This window comes from Misgurnus anguillicaudatus, chromosome 19 (assembly GCF_027580225.2).
Source record: "Misgurnus anguillicaudatus chromosome 19, ASM2758022v2, whole genome shotgun sequence".
Classification (NCBI taxonomy): Eukaryota; Metazoa; Chordata; class Actinopteri; order Cypriniformes; family Cobitidae; genus Misgurnus; species Misgurnus anguillicaudatus.
In genome coordinates this window covers 10,869,977-10,895,139 of record NC_073355.2, presented here as the reverse complement: position 1 = coordinate 10,895,139, position 25,163 = coordinate 10,869,977, and the positions used below count along the sequence as shown (strand labels likewise).

The 25,163-nt window shown below is 36.7% G+C and overlaps 2 long non-coding RNA genes across 7 annotated transcripts; both read left to right on the top strand.

Moving 5' to 3' along the window:
- Positions 1-313: 313 nt before the first annotated feature.
- Positions 314-3,247, top strand: LOC129442020 (uncharacterized). Of its 3 annotated transcripts, XR_012358956.1 has the most exons (5): positions 314-1,474; positions 1,561-2,042; positions 2,122-2,178; positions 2,276-2,344; positions 2,449-3,247. It is a non-coding gene; the product is annotated as an uncharacterized lncRNA (long non-coding RNA). The 3 variants fall into 3 exon arrangements; XR_012358955.1 differs by lacking the exons at positions 2,276-2,344; positions 2,449-3,247 and having other exon boundaries at positions 314-686; positions 1,404-1,474; positions 2,122-2,264; XR_012358954.1 differs by lacking the exons at positions 2,276-2,344; positions 2,449-3,247 and having other exon boundaries at positions 2,122-2,264.
- Positions 3,248-9,863: 6,616 nt separating this feature from the next.
- On the top strand, positions 9,864-13,680 carry LOC129414703 (uncharacterized). 4 transcript variants are annotated; one of them, XR_012358953.1, is made up of 5 exons: positions 9,864-10,947; positions 11,749-11,839; positions 11,953-12,109; positions 12,504-12,887; positions 12,977-13,680. It is a non-coding gene; the product is annotated as an uncharacterized lncRNA (long non-coding RNA). The 4 variants fall into 4 exon arrangements; XR_012358952.1 differs by having other exon boundaries at positions 11,749-12,109; positions 12,504-12,647; positions 12,799-12,887; XR_012358950.1 differs by having other exon boundaries at positions 11,749-12,109.
- The last annotated feature ends 11,483 nt before the right edge of the window (positions 13,681-25,163 follow it).

Here is a 25,163-nt window from a genome sequence, read left to right as displayed (position 1 = left end):
ATTTTTTCTGATGAACACAAAAGAAGATATTTTGAGAAATGATGGTAAACACACAGCAGATAGTGACCATTGACTTCTATAGTAGGAAAATGATGGAATTTAATGGGTACTGTCAAATGTGTGGTTAACATTATTTATCAAAATATTTTCTTCATCATTTATCACAAATTTCAAAAATATTTTTTCCTGCTATGGAAGTCAATAGTTTTGTTAACGTATTTGGGTTTACAGTGTACTTAACTACTGTATGATTGTTTGATTGAGTGTTAGCATTTTGAGCTGCATAAATAAAAGGCTTGTAATTAGTAGCACTGGGGCCTGTTGCACAAAAGTAGAATTAAGACATCCAGGCTAAATGACTGAGCTGAGCTCAATGAAGCCAAAACAAGTGCGTCCAGGCTTAATTGGTTGCACAAAGACCAAGCCAGGATGATCAGACACGGATTCATCAAGCCAGGTGAAACCAATCCTGGATAGGTGCGCACTCACGGATCACTCAACTAGACACCGCCACCGATCACAGATTCACCGATTCACCATGGCAACTGGAGCGGCGTTCTTTTCCCTGTCAGAGGCGCAAATCCATATGAGGAGGTAAAATACATAATTAAGAAGAAAGGCAACACAACCACAGTAATAAAGCAAAGAGAAAAAGCATGGCAAAGTATTGCAGACCGCCTGAATGCGTAAGTAGTGCACAATGACACACTCACCGCTCTGCTGAAACATCACAATTACAATTAAAATATTTAATTTACATCTCCAAAAACGAAATTGTACTCTGATAATAAAACAGTTCATTTTTATATATGAGTGAAATTGTGTAAAGTAACTCCATCACACTGGATAAGGCTTCAATAAATTATTATGAAAGCCTTACATTACTACGCTCATTATGTACTCTGCTTCTTATGTTGTCCACCGTTGACTTTTTTCTGCTTTTATTAATGTAAAGCTGCTTTGAAACAATTGTGAAAAGCGCTTTATAAATAAAATTTAATTGAAGATGAGCTATTAATAATAATTTAATTTATAAAGCGCCTTTCAAAGGATCCAAGGCCACTTGCTCATTGCACTGCAAAAAATGACTTTCTTCGTGTTTTTGTCTTGCCTTCAGTAAAAATATCAAAAGGTTCTTAAATTAAGATGTATTAAAATTTTTCTTGAAATATACTTTTTCATAAACACTTAATTTAAAACAAATTTTCATATTCCATTGGCTGATTTTTTCCCTTATTTTCCTAGGTCATTTTGAAAATGCATCTTAATTTAAGAATTTTTTGATATTTTTACTGAAAAAAGGACAAGATAAAAAGTAAGTCATTTTTTGCAGTTTGACTCCATTGAATGTTCTTGTGAGATAAAGAAAGTCTCTCTTTTTGTGTGTGGTGTTTGTGATGTAGATTAAACATGAACGGGCCAAAACGGACATGGCAGCAGGGCAAAATCAAATACAAGAACATTCTACAGAATGGTAAGGGCCCTGACTAATACTTAATAATGCACAAGCATAGATTGTACCCAAAAGGTGCCTGCTTACACATTGTCTGTATGTTTTAGCAGTGAAAAAGAATACCCAGAGACAAGGCACGGGTGGTGGGTCACCAAAAGCTGACCTCACCCCAGCAGAGGCCAGCTTTGGAGCTAAATGGCAGGCCTGTTGGAGGGGATCCCTGGGGGAAAAGAGACAAGCATAGGTCCCTCCCAAGATGCCACCCGCTTCATACAAGATATGTTCTTCCATCTCTACATGGGACACAATCACATTCATATTGAATCTATTTGGACTGTCTGACTTTGGTTTGCCTATTGCCTTGCAGTGTCTGGCAGCACTGTGTTACTGTTAGAGCCACCAGCACGAGCACCAGACGATGCTGATCCAGTGAGTACTCCATCAAAGGCATACTGTAGGCCTGGCATGTCTTGTCTACTAGCTTCAATATGAATCAGATTAAATGTGATAGGGTCAAGGCCCCATTTCATCAGCACATAACGGCGATGATGATTAGGAGACCATCTCTCTGGATTCCAGAAGGCATAAGGTATCATGTCAAACTTGTGAAAGTACTATACAAAGGAGTCATCATTTGGAGCCATCACAAAATCTAATTTCTTTTACAGGACCCAGTGTCATTGGTGCACTGGACTGCACACACATAAGGATAAAAGCCCCCTCAGGTGCCCATAAGGCAGATTTTGTAAATATGAAATCTTTTCACAGCATTAATGTTCAGGTGAACATAACTTTTTGATATTTTCCATTGAACACTGAAAGATTCTGCAGTCATGGACTGAGCCAGGCCATTTTGCCAGACCTCTGAAATCTATCAGTGCCTATCACAAGGTGAGCCACACAACCCCTATTAATAACCACTTTTTACATAATGTCTGTGTCAAGAATATCACTGTGTTTTATGAGGTAGTAATGATGAGATTTTGTGTTGACAGGTGAATTCTCTGGTGTGTTGTTGGGAGACAGGGGGTGTGGCTGCCAGCCTTTTTTCCTGACACCTTTCACAGACCCCCAGGTAGCACAACAGGCCTACAATTATGCCCATGCCAGGACAAGGCCCAGAGTTGAAATGACCTTTGGCCTCCTGAAGGCACGCTCTCACTGCCTTCACAAATTTAGGGTCAGCCCTGTGAGGGCATGTGACTTTACTGTGGCTTGTGCTGTCCTCCACAATGTGGCCTGCCTGAGGAAGGAGAGGGCATTTGTCCTGCATTTATTTCAGTGTGCAGACATGCAGAGTGTGTTATATACAGACCTTTGAATGTGTATTTATCCTTTGGTTGTATAATATGCTTTGATTCTGTGATTTCCATCTTGTAGAGTCACTGTGTGACTTCAGTTTGGAAAGGAGCTGATGTTTTACCTGCTTTGTTTTGTCCTTATTCAATAAAGGAACATAATGTTACACTTTGTGCTTTTATATTTATATGGAATGTGTATTTTATATGACAGAGTATAAGGGCCACACCGAGTAAAGGAGAAAGTCATACATTTGAGGCTGGTTCTTTCTGTGTAAAGATGCATATTGTTTTTAGAGTCCTGATACTTATAACAATTTGATGCTGATGTACCAAAATGTTAAGTATGTCCTTGTTTCTGAAACCATACTGAAGTACAATTCCACGAAATCCCCCAAAACTGTTATTGCAACAACTGTCCTCCTCTAAAACAACAAGTTACAATATTACAACTTCATTCTCTGTCTGTGATTTTTTTTTCTCCCTCTGTGGCCCTAATGTTCTATCATTTTATATATATATAGCCTTATTCTATTGGAAACTGTAAATTATCTAATGATAGCAACATTGTCTAAAAATCATAATTTATCCAAAATTATTGAAATTAATAATCATAAACATAAAAAAATGACAGTGGGTCTAGTTATATGTGATAACAATGTATATTGGGCAGTGAAATAACTATTGGTTTTCTGTTTGTGGTGACTGCTGACTGACATAAGGGACGAGATTAAATAGATCCTGGAATTTAGCCTGGTCTGGAGCAGGCTAGCTCAACAGAATAGATCTCCATGGTAATTTATACCATAACATATCCTCCTGCCCCCTATCCAGCTTTAGTGCAACCGGATCACGGATCAGTTGAGCCAGGATCACCAAGATATCCCGGCTTAATCCCTTATCCTAGTTTTGTGCAATAGGCCCCTGCAGTGAACAAATAGTTGAGTAATGTTTGTAAACAACTTTAAAATAGAAAGTGATAGCATTAATATTTATGCTAGTTTAATAACATTTATACAATATCTGAAAATTTTGAAATAGTTACAAAATCATACGATGATTAAAAAAGCTCAAAACACTTACTTACAGTATGATCTTATGCTGACTGTATTTAAAATGAAATGGATGCAGATTGCTGTCTCTATGTTTATAAATTGTTATTGGCTTAACATATTACAACATTTGTTTACATGTTCTCATGTAACCTACACCAATATGGTTCATTTTGTAAAAATGCCACTGGCAGAGAAGGAGCAATTCAGTGTTCTCACGAAAACACATAAAAAGAAAATTAAAACTTAATAATCTCTATAATAAACAGAGATAATATAATAAATGTTCATGCTGACATGCACATGTATACATCTGTTCAGGACAGACTCCCATATTATATTACATCAAATATAGATTTTATTCATAATATTTTTGTTTGCAGGCAGATGTTTCTAATCCTCCAGTGTTTGTACACTCACCCTATGCATTTCTTTCCCTGAGGTAAATCATCTCATATTACATCTGGAAATTAATTGTTCATAAAAGGATTATATTTTAGTTGTATATTTACACAAATATTTGCAGACTTATATTAATTTTTTTCATTTTCTGCCCCAGGTGTTATTTGACATAAACCTATAAATTATATGGTAACACTTTACAATATCATTTTATTTGTTAGCATTAGTTAATGTAGCTAACAACAAACAATACTTCTATAGCATTTATTAATCTTATGCTATTACATTTTGAAATATTTAAATACACATTCCTTATAGCGCCAGAATGAGCAGCAGGTGGAGCGTGTTTTACATTAACTGTATAAATATGAGCCAAAGACAATAATGTGTTTCAGAGTAAACCTTCATCCTTCACCAAAAGTATCTCAGACAAGTTTGCATTAAACTGCTGGTCATGTACCTACACTGGCTTATTGTTTCTCTTGGATTGGTCTGTAAGTATCTTTTAAAATAGTTATAATTTGTGTTTTATGTATTTTTTAACAGTTTCCTCCGACAAAAACACATTCCTTTTAAATGTACCCTAGAAAGTTTAAGGACACTTTTATATGTATAGTAATCATGTTTAGCAATGTTAAGTTTAAATGATTTTTAGCTATGTGTAAAATGGTTTGGCACTGTGTGGCTGACCAAAGTGTTAAGAGTATGTAAAACGATCAAACTTTAAACAGAAACATACTGATACTCTGTTTTAAAGTTTGCTTAGAGAATATATTGAGCTGTTTTATATGAAGTGTTATTTTTTGCAGGGTGCGCGTCTGCTGATGATGCATTTTGCAAATCTAGAGATTATCTGAAAACCTATAGAGCCCTTTTTCAAAAGTTTGGTTTTGAGAATAACAGTATGTGGAAAAACATGCGGCCTTTGGAACACTATAACAATGCCACCAGGGTTTATGTTAAGCTATATTTGACCTCCATCACAGATGTGGTATGAGTCCAGTATGATTTACTCTTGTGGTCATTATTAGGGGTCAAGCCCCGAAGGGGCGAAGACCCCTATTGTATTTGTTAGTTTTCTTTTTACAATTATTATTAGTTATTCTTCTTCCGCCATTGCGGTCTATGGCAGCCCATAGAACCGTACGTAGGAAAGTTATGAAATTTGGCACACTAATAAAGGACACTCCAGTGTGTCCCCACAGCAAATTTGGAGTCTCTATGTCTAACCCGCTAGCGCCACCAACAGTCCAAAGTTGCACTTATGTTTTTGCTTATAACTTCTGGTCCGTATGTCCTAGAAACACAATTTTCGTTTCCTCTGATTCCTTGGCTCAAGACGATTCGAAAGGACCCTATGACGTCATTTTCCGTCATGAAAATGTTTCCACTATTTTGAATTATTCGTAAAACCTACTTTTTCGAACTTGTCCTAGAGCTTTTGTCCGATTGCCACGAAAATCGGCACGTAGCATCTAGAGACACTCATGGCAAAAAGTTATCAAAAGAATTTCAATACACCAATCCGTTGTCGTATACCGCCTTAACAAATTTTACGTAGAGTGCAAAAAAACTGATTTTAGGCTGTATCTTCGTCAAACTTAGGCCTATTGACATGACACTTGGTACTTGTGATGCCAGTCAGGAACTGAGGGTGTATGCACAGTTTCGTCGCAGCGCCACCTAGTGGTCAGATTATTGTATTACACGCCTATAACTTTGGCTGCGGTCAATGTATTGTCACGGGACTTGTTTCCTTGGAGTTTTGAATAGTTGCCGAGTCCAACGATACCAAACTTGCCAGAATTCGCCTTACGGTTAACCCTGCGCAGCAAAATAGCGCTTAAAAAACACGCGCGAATATCTCCGCGAGCGTAATTCTGATCGACTCAAAAACACCATAGGAAGAAACTAACCTTACCTTCTGAACAAAAAGTTCTATTGGCGTTATATTAAAATTTTCATCAGAAATGGCCGAAAAATGCAAAAATTGAAAAATTACCTTTAAATTTTGTATTTTTTACACATAAATGGTTATAACTTTGCAACGCAAAGAGATTTTTTCACCAGATTTGATACGCTGATGTACGACCACAGTCTGAGGCTACACAAAAAAAATTGCTTGCTTGCACCACTAGTTGGCGTTATAATTGAACAAAACCTGTGATATCAAGCCAGCCCTATGGTCATACAACTGTTTCTTCACTAAACTAAAGTGTATAGACATAAAACTAGCTCAATGTAACGTAATCATGACCTGAAGTTGCATGCACAATTTTGTCACAGCGCCACCTAGTGGTTTTGAGATAGAAAATGGTAATTTTTGCCTAAAACTACTGCAACAAACACATCTAAAACCATAAATCATCATGGATTATTCATTTCATGGCTTGGATTATAATCACTGGTGGATGTCAATTTACTGTCTAGCAACCAATGAGAATACCTTATCAACTGTTTTTGCAACAGCTTTTTCTCTGCATCAGAACAGCGTAGAGACATGGGGATGGTCTCTTTTGACTCATTTAAGTTGCTGTAACATGTTGTGTCCCATGTTTTGCCACTGCAAACATCACATACATGTCTTTCAGTGCTCTAATGTTCCATGATTGTCAATAACAGAAGGACGATTGCAGTAGACAAGAACATAGATTATTTTTGTTGATTACTTTTGCGTTTTTTTCATCTGAAATCATAAGGTTTCCCTAGGTTCTTTAGTCTGCTTATCCAAACGCAACTTTACATCCTTCTGTGCCCTTTTCGGCTTGACCCCGGCATTGCTGCTAGCAGCTATATTATGGAATTATTTTTGTGCCAATAAAAAAGAATGCAAAATTTCATGAAATGAACAAAGTTATGTAACGAGTAAAACACTTTGATAATGAAAATAATAAACTCAAAGGCAAAAATTGAACATGGATTTCAAATAAACTGAATTCTTTTTTTTAACTGTTTTTAAGCATCTGTTTAAGCAAGTTAAGTTTTATTCATTCGCTGCCAGAGTATTCATTTTAACTTTCTGAGATTTAATTTATGCCTCACTTTATTCTCATTTGCTAATTAGATTTGGATTGACAGCTCTCTGATCAGAAAGTTTTTAACTGCAGTAGTGATGCTTTTGTCAACGAAAAGTATGACTAAGGCTGCGTCCAAATAACCACACTTGCTGTCTTTGCACCACTTGACTTGTTACTTGACGTATTTCCTGTATTTTGCCCAATTGTTCTAGTGGGCGTGTATATCCCAAGTGTGCATGTATAAAAGGATTAGTCACCCGATGGGACACACTTAGCAAGTGTTAAAATGTCAATCCAGGTAGTGGCAGCAATTTGCACCAAAACATATTCTTTTTTTTATTTAGCCTACTTAAAATATATATTTTCTTTAAATAAAATGAACACATAATCACTCTGAAATGAACATTTGCTGAACTTAAAAGATTATCTAAACTTATCTGAAACTTTCAGAAGCAGAATTCTTTGCACCTGTAAAAAAACTCTTAATTTTGTGCATGTAGCTTTATTAAAGTTTATTGTTTATATAGTAGTCCTTGAATGTTGTTTTAATGTTAACTTATAATAAAAAGTTTCCATGACATCTTGCGAGGTTTGGGCAAAAATCTTGTGATTTACATCCAAAACATGATGCATGACGGGATAAGCTTAGCCTTGAATACCACTTCGAAGCGGTATTCGAGATAGTGTGGGTTTAGTGTGCATTAAGGGCACTGGAGTTTGCCAGTTTTAAGACACAGGACAGTCTTGCGCACTAACTTCCTGTTGCTTGCACGCACTCTCCAGTGGCCAAGACCTGCAGGCCAATTTAGTCGAACGTCCGCAATTGGCCGCCATCTTACCACAAAACAGTTACTTTTCAAACGGTTTGGTTTGTTAAAAACAAATGGTCTGGTTTCTTACATACGTTAGTAACGTGGCTATAATTCTCAGGCGACTCAGTTGAACCAGGTGAAAAAGGCGACTCAGGTGAGCCAGGTGAACCAGGCAATTCAGGTGAGCCAGGCGATTCAGGTAAGCCAGGCGATTTAGTAGTGACAGAACGTGTATGAGGCTCAGGTTCAGACCTTCTCGTCGTGATTGCAAGTGCAGGAGACACAGGTTCGGACCTTCTAGCCGTGATAGGAGGTGTATCAGATTATTCCGATTCATGGGCTTGAGAATCTTTACATGAAACAGAAGAGCAGAAAGCAGACCACGCACACCACAGGGCCATGGCAAATACAGGAAGCACAGAATTCAAAGGACATACCTCCGTAGACATAGGGACCAATGAACTGGACATAATCATTAGCTGTCCGTATAGACATCATTTGGGGATCCAGCAGACTTGACATCAACTGTTGGGTCTTCGCATGAACAGTAGAGATTGGTGAGGCAGCCATTTTGTGAAGTGGCTCGGGTGTGGCAGCCATCTTGTGAAGTGGCTGAGGTGTGGAAGACATTTTGTGTACAGGCTTGGGTGAGGTAGTCATCTTGAGCTCAGGTGCAGGTATGATAACGGCCATCTTGAAGACAGGTGTGGTCATGGCTTCAGCTCTCTGGATAGCAGGTGCAGGTTTAACAATAGCTATCTGAAAAAGAGGTGCAGGTATGGCGACAGCCATCTTGGGTACAGAGACAGGCTTGGTGGTGGCTATCTTAGTAACAGAAACAGGCATGGTGGGGGCCATCTTGATAACAGAGACAGGCATAGGGTTAAGCAAAGCAGGCGTGACTTTAACTGTTTCTGGTCTGGTAGTTGTGGTTGAGCTGTAGTGCTCCTCACCCTACTGAAAAATCCAGCTAAAACCAGCATAAGGTGGTTTACGCTGGTCATGCTGGTGGGCCAGCTAGTATTCCAGCCTGACCAGCTAAGTGAAGACCAGCTGACCAGCTAAGAAATCTACACAAGCAGGCAAACACATCCAAAAGGGTAATCCACAAGCATAATCCAAAATGCAGGCAAAGGGGTCAAAACCATGAACATCCAAAACATGAATACAAGATACAGGATACAAAAACAATACAAGAGAACGTTTAAAATTGCAGCAGTTACACTAACAATACTTCGCAGAGTGACATGGTGACTGAATAAGCTCTATACATTACAAACAGAAAGTGGACCGTGAAGTATGACATGACATGATATCAAAATAAAAGACCAAAAGCACGTCTTAAAAATAAAAGACCTAAACAAACAGAACACAAGATAAAACCATTACAGATGTGCCCTTTAAAAATGCACGTTTTCTCCCGCGGCATTCGCCAAATCGTCTCGCGGAGTCTCGCAGAATTCTTCAAGTGTTTTCGGGGGGGCTACTTTGCCTTTTCCCTTAATGTTTTTCGCTTCACAGAAAATCCACCAGGTGGCGCAAATAAAACTACATTTTTATATGTGTTGTCGTTGCGGTTGTTTCCAGAAGTTAATAAGGGCATTGCCGAATATCTAACATTGCTATTAAAACAGCAAAGTGACGTCAACCCCTTCTTGCCGGCATAACAGCGCATACAACTATTAAGATGACTGTATGTACAATGCATTTATACTAAGTGCAACGGAGAATTTAGTGTGAGCCTAATACACGTAACTCTATTTACAATGAATATCTTAATTATTTGTGTTGTCGAATTTTGACACCGTTTCATCGTTTGTTCATACACTCTTAAAATTGATGTGTTAAAAATTTACACAAAATATGTGTAAAAGGATTCTAACACATTTTTGTGTTGGAACTGACACATAATGTGTAAATAGTATGCTTAACTGCTTACACAATGACTGTGTAAAACACGTTAACCAGTACACAATAAAATGAAATGCATAATTATTGTAGTTTAATGACGATTTATATTTAAACGAAGTAACATGAAAAAATGTGATATAAAACACTATATCCTGTTGTTTTCATAAAAAAAGTGATTATCCTGTACTTTTGTTTGTTATAAAAACCAAATATCATATCTAACACATTCTTTTATCAAGTATAAGATGTTTGTGCAACAGGAAATATACAAGCAAGTTCGGTCAAAAGCACAAATAAGTTAAATAAAAAATATAAAGTTTTACAATGCAACTTTGTCCTTAGTCAAAACGATTTGCCCAGGAACAGATAATATATTTATGAGACCAAAGATTGTCCATAAGACACTACCGAACATAAAATATAACACTGTTAACCACTACTAACACATAACACCCAACAGCCAGCGGTGATTTTCAGAAGGACTTGCCGAGATCAAGCTGCGTTGGGCGGGGTACTTGAGCGCTAAGTACCCGTTGGTTGTCTGGATCAAAACTCCGAAAAAGTCGGGGAAGATTTTTTAATAAACGCTCTCTTTATAATCCGACCGCAAATTTGAACTTTTTATACATACATTCTCGCCTAAAAAGCTTTTGAACATACACTTTGTGACACAATAAGAGTAATATTTCAAACATTATGCAGGCTTTCTCTTCCATTGGTGGCTGACTGTCGTAAGTTCACACGAATCTGCTGATGACGTTTCACATGGACAGACAACTACGCATTATTGTATTTTTAATTGTATTTTTTGCGTGTGTTATTCTTATTTAATTATTATGAAAATCATGATCATTATTATTGAGCCTTGGCTGGCAGTCTGTTTTGAATTTGTCTTATTGAAAAAACAAACACACAACGCATATTGTGTTGCGCCTGCGCAGTGACGTTCTTTTCCAACCGCCTTTCCAGTCAAGAGGTCAAGAATGTTCCTGTCTGCATCAGGTAAGAAATTTAATAAAAAATTACAGTTATAATATGATATCTATTTTTCATATAGTGTAAGAAACTTTCGTATTAATTGTGCAGGAGACTGTTAATTTAAACTTTATTATGGTAACGTTAAATGCTCGCTCGTTTTGCAAAGTTACGCTTGGAGATTCATGTTAACAGTCATTGTTTAATGAAAGGCACATTGGACTACGGGTTAGTAATATGTGTGACACTTGCTTGCAGCACTGTAACGTAAATCGTTAACACCGTGTCCTAAATAGACATGACACGCGGTAACGGGTTTCTTTTCAGTTTATGTCCTTACGTTATAGGACGGGTCATTAAATTATGCCTTTCGATTATCGCAACGCCTCGTCGTGTTTGGTTAAGCACATGGTGGAACAGTATGCACATCACTGTACCTAACGTACTGTACACCTGTGAGCGGCATGACGAGACAAAAGACGGTAAAACTCAATATTAATCGGTGATGCTGTACATTCTGGATGATGCACAGACACATTTTATAATACTGTTTTTTATTTTCGTGTCGCGCCGCTCGCGTTCAATATAAAGTTAGACAAGACGCAATTAATTATTGGGAGAGTAGTGGTCTAATGGTAAGAGTCGAACTTAACGAACCTTTCACTGATTGCAGTAAGGCTAAAGTGCTACGTGAATACGATGGGTGTAGTTTTGTGCTACTAGCTGTAAAGTGTTTGTGCACTATTGAGTTATAAATACTGCCCAGTAATACTTAGCTAGATGTAAATCACAAATCCTGTGTCAATGTTTGTTTGTAATCTTTTTCAGCTATCCATCTGAAAAAGAAAAGCTGGCACTCTCAAAGGAGATTGTGTTGTTGGATTATGGTCTCATTAGGTCAAAAAGAGGGACATGTACCGTAAGGATGCTTTTACATACTTCATTTATGTGTATGAAATTACTTACTTGACAATGTGTATAAAAACTGTACTTGACTCTAACTAAGTGCTATTTTTGCATTGATCATGATAGGAGCATTTTTTTTTTTTTTTTTTGATGGGCCATCACACAGTGGATTCATAAAAATGAGATTACAGAACATCAGACGGAAGCTTCAACACGTGAGAGGACATCATCAATAAAGAATGCCATTGACCAAACCTTCAGTCATCAAAGAAGATGGATACAGGTAATGACAAAATCACCAATTATTGGTGAAATCTTTAAGGAATATCCCCAATTTCTGGACATGCCAGTGTTTGTAATATACTTAAAGGCGGAGTGCACAATGTTTGAAAGCCAATGTTGATATTTGAAATCACCTAAACAAACACGCCCCTACCCCAATAGAATCTGGACCTTCTTTTAAAAGACCCGCCCCACACATACGCAACCCGGCAAGGATGCCGGTTAGTAGACACGCTCCTTACTGCTGATTGGCTATAAATGTGTTTTGGTAGTCGGCCCGTCTCCTTTTCCAAAGCGTTTTTCAAACATTGTGCACTCTGCCTTTAACTGGAGATAACTTTACACAAAGTGTTTCATAATTCCAATATTAATATTTCTTTTTAAATTCACTGAAGGGGGACATCAAGTTTTCCAGACTTACCGATGGTAAAGAAGAAATGGGAATGTGACAATTATTGAGAAACTCAGGGAAAAAGCATCTTTAGAGAAGAAAATGGACATCAGACATTTATTGAAGAAAGCTGACAGTCAACATAATGGTATGATTTCCTATCTCTGTTCCAAATGTTTAATTTGGAAAATGACGTTTAAAAAGTAACATTCAAAGTACGATATAAAAGTAATCCTTTTTTAAGAATTTTTTCTCATAATTTATATTTTGCATGTGACCTGCATGTTTACTACACCCAGATGAGAGCTGTGTTATACAATGTTAAGGATACAAGTTCATCTTCTGCTGTGTGAATTCTGCTGTGTCAGTCCTGTGGGACTTGATGCCGGTAGGCTTTGTGACTCTAAACTTTATATAAAATAAGTAATTTTCATGCAACAACATTTTCTAATGATGTTCATTGTTTCATTTGTGTAGGCTGGTACCAGTGTGACGTCTTTGCTGACTAAATGATCAAAGGGTGTCTGAAATCAGCTCAGCCACAGTTGGTTTCCAGTGGTTCTTCAGGACATGGAGGCCACTACGTAACTGTTGCAATGAACGATTCTTTTGCCTTTCCACCTGATGTTGACAATCTGACCTGTGCGGTACTGAAAACAACTTGCACTGACATATCTTAAAATATATCAGTGCAGTTTGTTTTGCCTCAAAATGCACACCAGTAATGTTTTTTGTTGAAAGCAGTTATATTTCCTAATTAAACTAAGGCCTAGTCCTGGATTAAGCTAATCCCCTGTACGGGAAACCGCCCCTAAATGTTTTGTGACAGAAATTTCTTTGAATACACTTGTCAAGTTCATTTTAAGTATTTTTCTAAATGTAAGATAACATGTTAATGTTTCAGGACAAGTTACATTTTTTTGATAACTTGCATGTTGGAAATGATTTCAGACATTGTTCTATTCAACATATTTAACACAGTTGCTTTTAAATTCAATGAATTATTTTCTAAATAGTGTTTTAAAACGTATCAATGTAATGTATGTTTGAAGTAATTATACTTGCACTTACATTTATTTAAATTAGCATACATCTAGCAACATAAAGTACTAGCATATTTTCATGCAAGCATTAATTGTCAAATATTTGTTATTTTACAAATAAATAGTTTGTGAACAATATTCAATAGTTGTCTGCTTGATTTCATAATTTAAAGTTTACAAATCATATGTTTTTTTTCTCTTTAATATTAAAACTGAACAATTACTCAATAACACACAGTTGTGTTAGATTAATAGAAAGTTACACATTAATGTGTTTACTGAAGCAACACATTTTTGTGTTGGATTTTATAACACATATTCTGTGTTAAATTTAACTCAACATGTGTTGTCCCTGCGCACACTCAGAACATGTGTAAAAAATAACACATGTTGTGTTGTTTTTAACACATTTGTTTTAAGAGTGTAATATTTATAATTATGTCAGTTTTTCTAAAAGTATCAATATTTTAAAGAGATTAATGTGGTATAAAAAATACATTTTTTACAGTTAAAAGTGTTGTAAAAATATATTAGTATTCTTATATATTAAGAACAATAATATGACACATGTATATTGCGCTAAAATGCTTTACATATGGAAAGAGGAATTCTTCTCAACCACCACCAATAAAGTTTAAAAATTATTCTTTAGAAAAACAGTGTTTAAACCCACGCAGAGCGAACAAGAAAACATAGGCCTATGCTTACATACTGTACAGTTGGCATATGATATCTTTATCTAGTTTTACATATTTATATTTATAATACCTTTAATAATACATTTTTTGCGCATATAGGCAGTGTTGTGATTTTTTTAAAATCCTTTCAGCCGTAATTCATATCTGTAAAAATATCCATTGGCTTTGTAAATATCAGTAAAATAATGGATTAAAATAACTTTATAAAATCTCTTAATGTCACTTAGGTATTTTTTAGTTGGTCAAACCAAAATAAATTACTAGAAATAGAACAGACATTTTTATTTAAAATTGACTTTATATGGAAACTATACTGCATCTAATAAATTAGCGAACAGAGAAACTGCGCCTTTTACATACAAAAAACACCCCCGAAGTGTTGTGTTTATGAATATTTACACTTACAATATGTACTTTGTGAAATGTGTGTGTAATAACATGTGGCTTTATAAACAAACACGCCGCGTCTCCTTCCAGATATCTTATCTCAGACATTCGCATTCAACACTTTTCAAAACTTATTTATATAAAAAGTGTATTAATTAACTTAATAAAATCTCCTAATGTCACTTATGTATGTTTTATTTGGTCAAACCAAAATAAATGATTAGAAATAGAACAGACATTTTAATTTAAAATGTATATTATATTATAAGTGTATGCTACATCTAATAAAATAGCGAACAGAGAAACTGCGCCTTTTACGGACGGAAAACACCTCCAAAGTGTTGAGTTTATGAATATTTACACCTACAATTTGTACTTTGTGAAATGTGTGAGTAAAATAATAAATTTAATAACATGTGGCTATATAGACAAACGCCGCGTCTCATTCCAGATATCTTATCTCAGACATTCGCATTCAACAGTTTTCAAAACTTATTTATATATAATCTAATTTATGAATTAAAAAAACAAAGTTTTAAGTTAAGACAATAATAAATATGTTTATCTTTATTGAAAGAAAAACATAGAAAATGTTATTATGGGTATAGTTGATGCAAATAAAGTGTACAGTATACAAAAAAATGCAAACAACACTGTAAAAAAAAATCCGTAGAAATTGCAGCTGGGTTGGCAGTAATCCACCGCAGATTCAAATTCATGCTCCTCACTGGCAACACTTTGTTCAAAGTTAAATGAACACTAAACATTTACAAGTCTTTGTGTTTATAGAGTAAAACTAAAAAAACAGCATCAAGCAAAACATTCTGGGAAACAAAATCTGAAGCAAAAAAACAGAAAAAGGTTGATGATGACTTCTGGTTCCCAGAATGCTTTGCATGAGGCTGTTATTGTATAGTTTTATTCCGTAAAGATAAATACTTGTTAATATTCAAAATTGATTGAACTTTGAACAAATTCTTGCTAGTAAATAACATATATGTAAATCTACGGTAAATTACCGGCAACCCAGCTGCAATAACATTGTAATTTCGACGATTTTTTTTTACAGTGAAATTATTTCTAAAAGTAGCAATATTTTAAAGAGATAAAGGTGGTATAAAGAAAGACATGAGAAAAGTAGAGGTATCCAAAAGAGCACAGTTCAGATATTGTTAATTCAAGCGGTTTTATACACCTTTCAGCTTTGTTTGAATTGACACGCATTTTATTCGGCACTGTCAAAACATTTTGTGATTGATTTACTGATTTATTACAGAAACTTGTTGTCAGAAGCAAAGTTATTGTACTAAGAATCTTTATATGTATGTTTTAAAGTACAAAAACTGTTGTAAAAATATATGAGTATTCTCTCATATTAAGAATAACAATATGATACATTTATATTGCGCTAAAATGCAATATAAATTATTCTGCAATATAAATTATTCTCAACCACCACCAATAAAGTTTTAACATTATTCTTTAGAAAAAAACAACGTTTAAACCCGTGGAGCGAACAAGAAAACATATATTTATATGCTCAATCGGCATATCATATGATCTTTTTTATTAAGTGTGCTTGCAAAAGCACACTTATTGTTCTTCTTAAGTTTTATTATTAAGTGTGCTTGCAAAAGCACACTTATTGTTCTTCTTAAGTTTTATTATTAAGTGTGCTTGCAAAAGCACACTTATTGTTCTTCTTAAGTTTTATTATTAAGTGTGCTTGCAAAAGCACACTTATTGTTCTTCTTAAGTTTTATTATTAAGTGTGCTTGCAAAAGCACACTTATTGTTCTTCTTAAGTTTTATTATTCTTATTATTATTAAGTGTGCTTGCAAAAGCACACTTATTGTTCTTCTTAAGTTTTATTATTATTATTATTATTATTATTATTAAGTGTGCTTGCAAAAGCACACTTATTGTTCTTCTTAAGTTTTATTATTATTATTATTATTTTTATTATTTTTCCCGGGTAGATTTTTTTGGCCAGCTCTAGCGACCAGACCGTTTGACACAGAGACACCGTTCAAACTTTAAAATGTTCGGGCAGTACCAGTGTAAGTTGCTTGAGAAGATGAAGTCACAGATCCATGTCGTTCGGCCACCATATTGGATAGAACACAAAACCTTTAAAAAGTTTCACAGGTCACAAATTTTGTCCAAACTTCAAGAAATTCCACGTTCACGATCCTTGGACCAAGCCTCACAAAAGTTACTAGAAGGATTTTTGATATTTGGAAGCATTTGCCCAAAACAGCTCAAAATATACCTATGGCGTAGTCCCCAAACAGGAAGTAGTTCATATCTCAGATTGTCTGTAACATATCTCTATAATTTTTTTATATGAACTCGGAACTCCAATGTGAAGATGGCCAAGATAAAAAAAACATTGCAGTAACATGTCTATATTATGTTATTTTCACTTTAAAATGTCCAATAAAATCCTATGTAAAAATAAAAATGTCATTAGCTTTTACCACTAGAGGGCAGCCCAAGCGTGTTTAATTGCCTTGCCTTCACACGTGACTAGACCGAAACTAAGTCCGTGCCTATTGAAAACTATATATACTGAGGATTATTTGATACTAAATCCGATGGAATGTTAATATTTCTCATATACGTTTGTGTACAAAACTGCAAATGGATGTTATATTCTGAAGGCGTGAATCAACGCGAGCTCTCTGGAGAACGTGCAGTACAGGTAGGAATGTTTCGGGGATTCAGACGTAAAACCCTTTCTTTTATTTCAGTAATATATAACATGACAAGTTTAATTCCGTTTTTTATCAATGTAATACATTGTAAACGTATTAGTTTGTAGAGACGTCAGTTTCGCGTCCTCGCGTAGCAGTGGTCGTTTGGCATCGGCTCTATAACAGCTGCATGGTTTAAATAATTGTGAATTGACGCGAAAAAGTGTCACTTTACCTTAAATCATGCATGTTATGCCAAGTGTATTTAAACAGTCATGACTTTGAGAAATGTATGACACATTAAAACACAGCTTGCCACAGCTAGAAGATTGCGTATATTTACATAATCTTCAGATAAGAAAGTTATATATCTAAATCGTATGCTTAACTAACGGGAACACGATCGATTGCATTATGCTGTCAATCATTATGCTGTCAATCACTCAGCGAAGCATTGATTTCACATGGAAAGCAAGAGGACAGGGTCGCAATCTTGATGCGCGTCCATATGTTGCATGAGATGCAGAGCGCGAGTCACCCCTTCACGTGTATTCGCGCTTTGGTCTGCCCGTGTCAAGATGCGAAGACTGACAGTGGTGAGTTAAGAGAACACGGACTCTATGGCTGTTTTAACTTTATTTATTGTATTTCCAGCTTACAACAACTCCTCTTCCGACAGTTGTTGTCTGCTATGTCGGCTCAATGATCACAATGACATTAGATGTCTTAATAAAGGAAACGATTTTTGTGAACTAGATAAAAGATCCTGGCATTTCTCCGAAGTTCAAAGCAGACAAAGGCTCAAATATTATGGGAGTCATCGTTCTCACACAAGAATGCAATTTAAACGAGTAAGTCAATCGCCCATCGCTCACAGCCCAGCACTTGCACCACTGTATGCGTATCGCGCTGACAAACATACACCTGATTTTACTGCCCTGACGAAATCTAAAAGTATAATTTCTCTTATTAGAAGCTAGCCTAATGTTTGCCAGTTATTAACTCTTTCACCGCCAGCGTTTTCTAAAAAAGTTGCCAGCCAGCGCCAGCGTTTTTCATGATTTTCACCAAAGTTTACTGCCTTCCAGAAAATGTTCTTCTTTGAATATATAAACATACAATATACCAAATAAAAGAACAGACCCTCTGCTTTCAAACAAAAAAAAAACGTTTCTTCCTACCTTCAGTGGTTCTTTCGTAATCAGCTTTTGAATATGGGTAGGTTTCTGCAAAAACACCACATTTTGAGCAAAAAGCAGAGATAATTCCATTTTTGTGACGGACTTTTCATAGAGATCCCATTCAGAGCGATCTTTAAAACAGACACGGACATGCAGCAGCTTGTCAGAGGGCAATACTTCCGGGTTTAAAAGTTGCGGAAGTGCGCCACCTAGTGGATAATAGCGGTATTGCGGAAAGACGGAAAATCTCGTCATTGGCGGGGAAGCGTTTTCTCTTAATTGACGAGATATCTCGTCAATGGCGGAGAAAGAGTAAAGATGGCGGTTGTAGTGTAAATAGAGGTCGTGAAATAATTAGCACTGACAAAAAACTGCATAAATCAATGTTATGTTTCATATTATAAACTTTTGGTTATGTGTACTTTAGTGAGTAAATAAGTTAAATTCTCAATGAGTGTGATATGGCTCTTATTTACCCCTTTAAATGTAGAATAAAGCTTACTCGGGTATCTTACAATGCACTTATGTTGTTATGCAGTTTTAATATACAAAATACGAACATGTCTGGATGTAGATAAAGCCTACTTGGTCATATTACAATGCACAAGTTTTGTTGTATGCAGTTTGAAAATACATGTTTGTAGAAAAAGTATATTGTACAATGCACTGATTTTGTTGTTATGCAGTTTCAAAATACAACATGAGTAGTGTTGTCAAAATTATCGATATTTCGATAGATATCGATACTGAAATTTTAAAACGATTCCAATACTCGTGTCCCGCGGAATCGATACTCCGAGACGAGCTGCGAGTTGTTTATGTAACTCTGCAAACACCAGCTGCACGCTCTCTCTCTCTCTCTCTTTCTTTTAAACGGCGCCGCACACACAGTGCACGTGAATGCAGTGCTCCGCCTCCTCTCCTCGTCTCGTTCGCTCTGGTTTAACAGTAGTACAAGAAAGCCAAGCAGTGTTGCTGTTTGGAGGTTTTTTCGGATGTGAGTCAAATAAACATGCGAACCCGAAGGACACAAGTGAAGTAAGCCAAATATGCGTTGCTACAGAGCCGCGTGCTAATGGCGCTAGCAAAGCACTGAAGGACCGACACGCCGACGAGAGATTGATAATCATCCCAAACTATTAATTCTAGACTTTCCAAATTGTTGTTGATATGCGTGTGGTCACGTTTTGCCTGTAATGATCCAAGTTAATACAATCGCCTCACAGTTATCAGACTTAGGAAATTAGACAGCATTTTAGCTGACAAGAAAATACTTTTACTGTGGTAAAAAGTAAGTGAACCCAGATACTGTTGTGCTTTAAGTTCACAAAAACACGTCATTTATTAACCCTCATATCGTTCAGTGAGGTATATTTTCATATTTACACTATAATCTGTTTATCATATAAATGTTAATGTATTAACATTAACAAACAAAAAGCAATGCATTTGTTTAAGTACTTGTTTATCTTTTTTACTATGCTAATGCTCACTAGAGAAAAACTCAGATAATGCTGCTAAAATTATTCTTTTTTTTACCTTGAATGCCATTGCTCTAATTTATTTTTTATATTTTGATATATTTTATATTTTGCTTAAATGTTTAATATATCTGCTGTTCATATATGTTAATTTATTAGTGTGTTATATGATTAGAATGTTGTCCTGTTTTTAATATAAAGCACAGCAATGAGATTTGAGAGTGTTTCTCCCTTTTCAGAAAAAGTATCGAAAAAGTATCGGAATCGAAACCATTGACATAGTATCGGTATCGAACCAATAATTTTGGTATCGTGACAACACTAAACATGAGTATGTTTAAATGTATATGTAGTCATCATAACTGATATATCTCTGGCCCTCATGACAAACTAATTGAATAGCCCTGTCGTAGACGCTCAACACACAATCATATTCATAAATAGTAAAGAAATGAAATGATATTAGGCTATCAGTGCTGCTGTCGCTCTTTCCTATCGCTTATTTTAAAAATGAGCTTATGATCAATAAAATGCAGCTTATATCTGCTGCTTTTGGTGACGTGAACTCTGGCCTACATTAAAGGTGCAGTGTGTAATTTTTAGAAGGATCTCTTGACAGAAATGCAAAATAATATACAAAACTATATTATCAGGGGTGTATAAACACCTTTCACAATTAACCGTTATGTTTTTATTACTTTAGAATGAGATGTTTTTATCAACATACACCGAGGGTCCCCTTACACGGAAGTCGCCATTTTGTGCCATCATGTTTCTACAGAAGCTCTTAATGGACAAACTTTTTTATTACGTTGTCTCCAATCATGACATGTTTGTCTGGTGGTTGCTACTGTAGCTTCTCTATGCATTTCAAAAGCAAGGGGTGAGCTGTGAACTGAGCTTTTGGTTGCAATTTGGAACCTCACCATTAGATGCCGCTAAAATTTACACACTGCACCTTTAAGTCTCATGTTTTTAAGATTATCTTAAAGTTCCACTGTGTAGGATCTACTCCCATCTAGCGGTAAAATTCTATATGACAACCAACTGAATATTACTTTCTAACCCCCCCCCCATTCGGAACGCGTTTTAACTCGTACGGTGGCCCGGCCATGTCATTCCAAGGTTAACATGGCTTCCAGTAGCTACAAAGCAAAAGCAATGAAAAAAATTAACAATTTGCAATGTCCTTTGCCTGTGATCCGTCAAAGCACACAGATTTATGTTAAACATGGAAAAAGTCTGATTTTCATCATATGTCCGCTTAAAATCACATACAACAAGCAACCATAAACGTAGCTTAGACACTCCTTTTTCATCAACGCGAGGAAAAATATCCCAGGGGCTGTTACACTTGGTATTAAGATGCGTTTTCATCGATCGGATCACAAGTGGACGAGAGAGACACATCACGTTTACACCTGGTATTTAAATCCGTCTCTTTTTGTCCATTTTTGACCGCTTCTCTTCAGATTACTGAGGGTATAGTCTGTAATCTGTCATTTAATCATAAGCGGGAGTAATGACGGGTTTCAATGGACACGAACTAATGTTATGTCAGAGTCCAATGCTTATGTTTTAAGTAAACATGTTACATGTCAGTGTATATAAGAGCTTTCTCTGATATTGATGCTTTCATGTATTGAAACTAGGGATGCTCCGATCGATCGGCCACAGATCGTAATCGTCCGATAACGGCATTAAATGACGCGATCGGCACTCGCTAAAATTGCCGATCTCATGAGCCGATCTTTTTGTTTACTTTTGTCATAGCGTTCCTGATGCGGCTGCAATTAGAGACCATTTTACACAGTGCGAGCATTTTGTAACCCGTTGCTCATGTGTGACGTGCAGATCTGGATTTCTCTCTCTGCGTTTACAGAGATATGCGTATTTTCTATGAGGACGCGCTCCGGTCCTCAGCGCGATGCGTCTTCACATCCCTATCAAACAGCGTATACAGCACATATCGATTGCGGACAATTGCATCCTCATGCCGAAAGTTTATTTGCATTCGTTTTAAAGTTTTGAAGGTTTAAACTTCCATTTTCCTCACAGCTGCTCTTGTTTGCGGACACCCGCCGCACGCATACACAGAAGTCATCAGTGCATGTGAACGGAGTGACCTCTCTCACGTCTTAAAGCTACAGTATCCTAATTCATCTCTCAATAAAATTACTCTCTGTTCATTCATCAGTGAAGAACTGTTGTACTTCATACAAATGCGTGTATATTTAATTCATACAGTAAAGACTGTGAAGTGTTTTATTTTAATTACTTATAACAGACATAAACCTTTTTAAAGGCACATTTCTCTTTGGAAGAAGAAATATTTGTTGTGCTTATTTATTTGATTCTCTATTAAAACAATAATATACCTAATTTATAGTTAGTTTCATTTCTACAAATAGTGCAAACTCTGCTAGATTATAGATAAAAGATTCCCATTCCACTTCCATTCTGTGATCGGCACTGATCGGCGATCGGAGCATCTCTAATTGAAACCAAACTTTGAACATGAACTTGGGACTCCAATGTGATAATGCACAAGATAAAAAACATTTTAAAATTTTACATTTCACAAATCAAGTTAGTGACCGCACCAGAGCAAGTACACTTTTGCGGTTCCTCTGGAAGTGCATTTTCTAGTTTAGATTTACAGTTTTTAAAGTGGCAAAAAAAGTTCTTACTGGTCTCTGTAAATATAACTGCAGATGACAGCAGATAAGATTCAGTTCATCTACTAAGAAATAGGAGAAGCGATGATTTGTGATTAATTGGGGATAATAGAATGACTGCCACACTCAAAATACACAAACCAAATGAGCACTTTATATTAAACTAAAGCAACACACAATGTGCAAGTCATGACCATGGCCGGGTTTCCCAAAAGCATCGTAAGGCTAAGTAGATCGTAAAAACGATCGTAGGAATCATCTTAAAATTACGGGCTGTTTCCCAAAAGCTTCGTAACTTAAGTTGCACTTGAAAATCATCGTAGATCTACGAGTGCTCTGGAGTAATCGTTCATTCATAAGTGACTTTGGGAAACCGGGCCCAGACCTTGACGCTTTGTGTGTTCGACTTTAAATGGTGTGGCGCTGACTGGTCGGCGTATGACATCGGAGTACCGCGAGAGCAAAGGTAAAGTAGGACCATTTGTAACATTTCGACTTGCTCTCGCGGTACTTTGATGTCTTCGGTGCCGAACTGTTTGCGCAGCGCCACATAGAAACGCCCTTTGACTCTTTACAGCAGAGTACCAGCAACATGAGAAGTGGTGGCACGCAAAAGAAAGTGAAGGTACGCTAAAATATAAAGTGTCTGTACTGCGAGCACTGGTTTAGTTATTTACATCGTGTGTTGCTCTTTCACCATTGTGCACCCACGGACTCGCTCTGTAGTTTGTAGCTCGCGCTCCGGCTTCTGTAAACAATAGCCGTTTCTTAATACCGAGTAGGGGAGAGTGGGGCAAAATAAGCGTTGACCCACCCCCTTTATCTAGGCAACCATACAGATTTGTAGCCGTGTGACCACAAATACAGGTAGCAACCATAATTTCTATTTGGCTATGTTAAAGAGAAGGACAAATTAAAGAGTTTTGAGGCAGTTTTCCCAAAATGGTGGCTGTAGGGCAAAGTGAACCAGATGGGGTAAACTGAACCAGCGGTTCAACCCCACCATGAGGCACTGAAACCACTGAACATGTTTCATTAAAAAACTATATCTGTGTAGTTTCGCACAACTGATTTGTTCATTTTTAAACATTTTAGAAAACATATCATGCCAAGACATTACAATATTACTACATTTTTATTTTATGCATTTGGCGTTTTGGTCCATACTGAAAAACAAACTTACCACTAAGAAACGTCCATTGACAATCTCCAAACAATAAGTTGTTCCTCAAAATCTGTATTTTCATCTGATACAGACTCAAACATGAGTGGATGACATCAGAGTACCGCGAGAGCGATTGAAACCAACCTCCTCCGCCTTATTTCTCGCGGTACTCTGATGTCATCTGCTTGTCTGCTCTTGCGGCGCTGCGTAAAGTTGACCACACCTAAAAACCGTACTGCTAAACTCGACAGGAATGCTCTGTGTATACCAGCACCTCCTTTATTAATTGTATAGCAGGAAAAGTTCTATTTTACTTCTCAGCGTGAGAAATAGCTTACACGGTTTGGCATGTGAGCGTGTGAACTGACAGAAATGCGTGTGTCTCATGGCGAATGCGTGGGACTTGAGAGCCCAGGTTATATCAACATGTCAAATTACATTACCCGATATTCACTTAATTTTAGTTATAAACATTCATTTAAAATAACTTACAGCGTATGTAGTAGGCCCAGTGGCGGAGTGGCAATCGGGAGAGTCGGGGCGGTAGTGTTTTAAGGCCGCGATCGAGGGCCGGTCTAATTATAGCCGTGCTTTCAGTCTTTAGTCATGCACTCCGGCCACACTAAAAACTATTTATCATATATTTAATATGCTTCAGCGCTCAAAATGTATCTGGCCGCACGCCCGCACCGCTCTCTCTATCAAGCTCGTCTCCCCTGGAGTTCTATCAGTTAATCAAAAAAAAGAAGAAAAAGGCTACACAATAGCCAATCAGAAAATATAGCACTGTTGTATCCGGGTAAGATTTAACGCAACAACCAATAAAAAAGCATAGCCTCGCACACCCACAGAGAATGGAGCTCCGAGCATCACTTTGAGCAGCACAGAGTAAGTCTGATCTCCTATTTTAATGTTACAACAAATGCACAACTTTGACACAAACAATGACAACTTGACTGCTGTTAGAGAATGTTTCCCAGATAACTTAGGCTACGTTTACGCTGAAACGATCTGAAGGGAAAACGCAAAATTGCCGTTGCGTTATCACTTTTTATTCCGCGTTTATAAGAGCGGTTTGAAAGGGAAATCTGCGTGCATATGGTGACACAAAAGTGTGTGATATTCAATGTAGTATGCACTCCAGGCGGCTAGGTGGCAATGTGAAGCACTGACACACAACAACACCAAGTCCGTGTGCCTGCGTACAAACTTCTTCCTGGTTCTCCCAGGTCTCATCCAAAGCCGTCTGGTTTGCCTCCGACGAATTGGCGCATCAACAGTTTAACGGAGGTAATTAATGCACCTTCTCTGATCAGTAATACTAGCTGTGTATA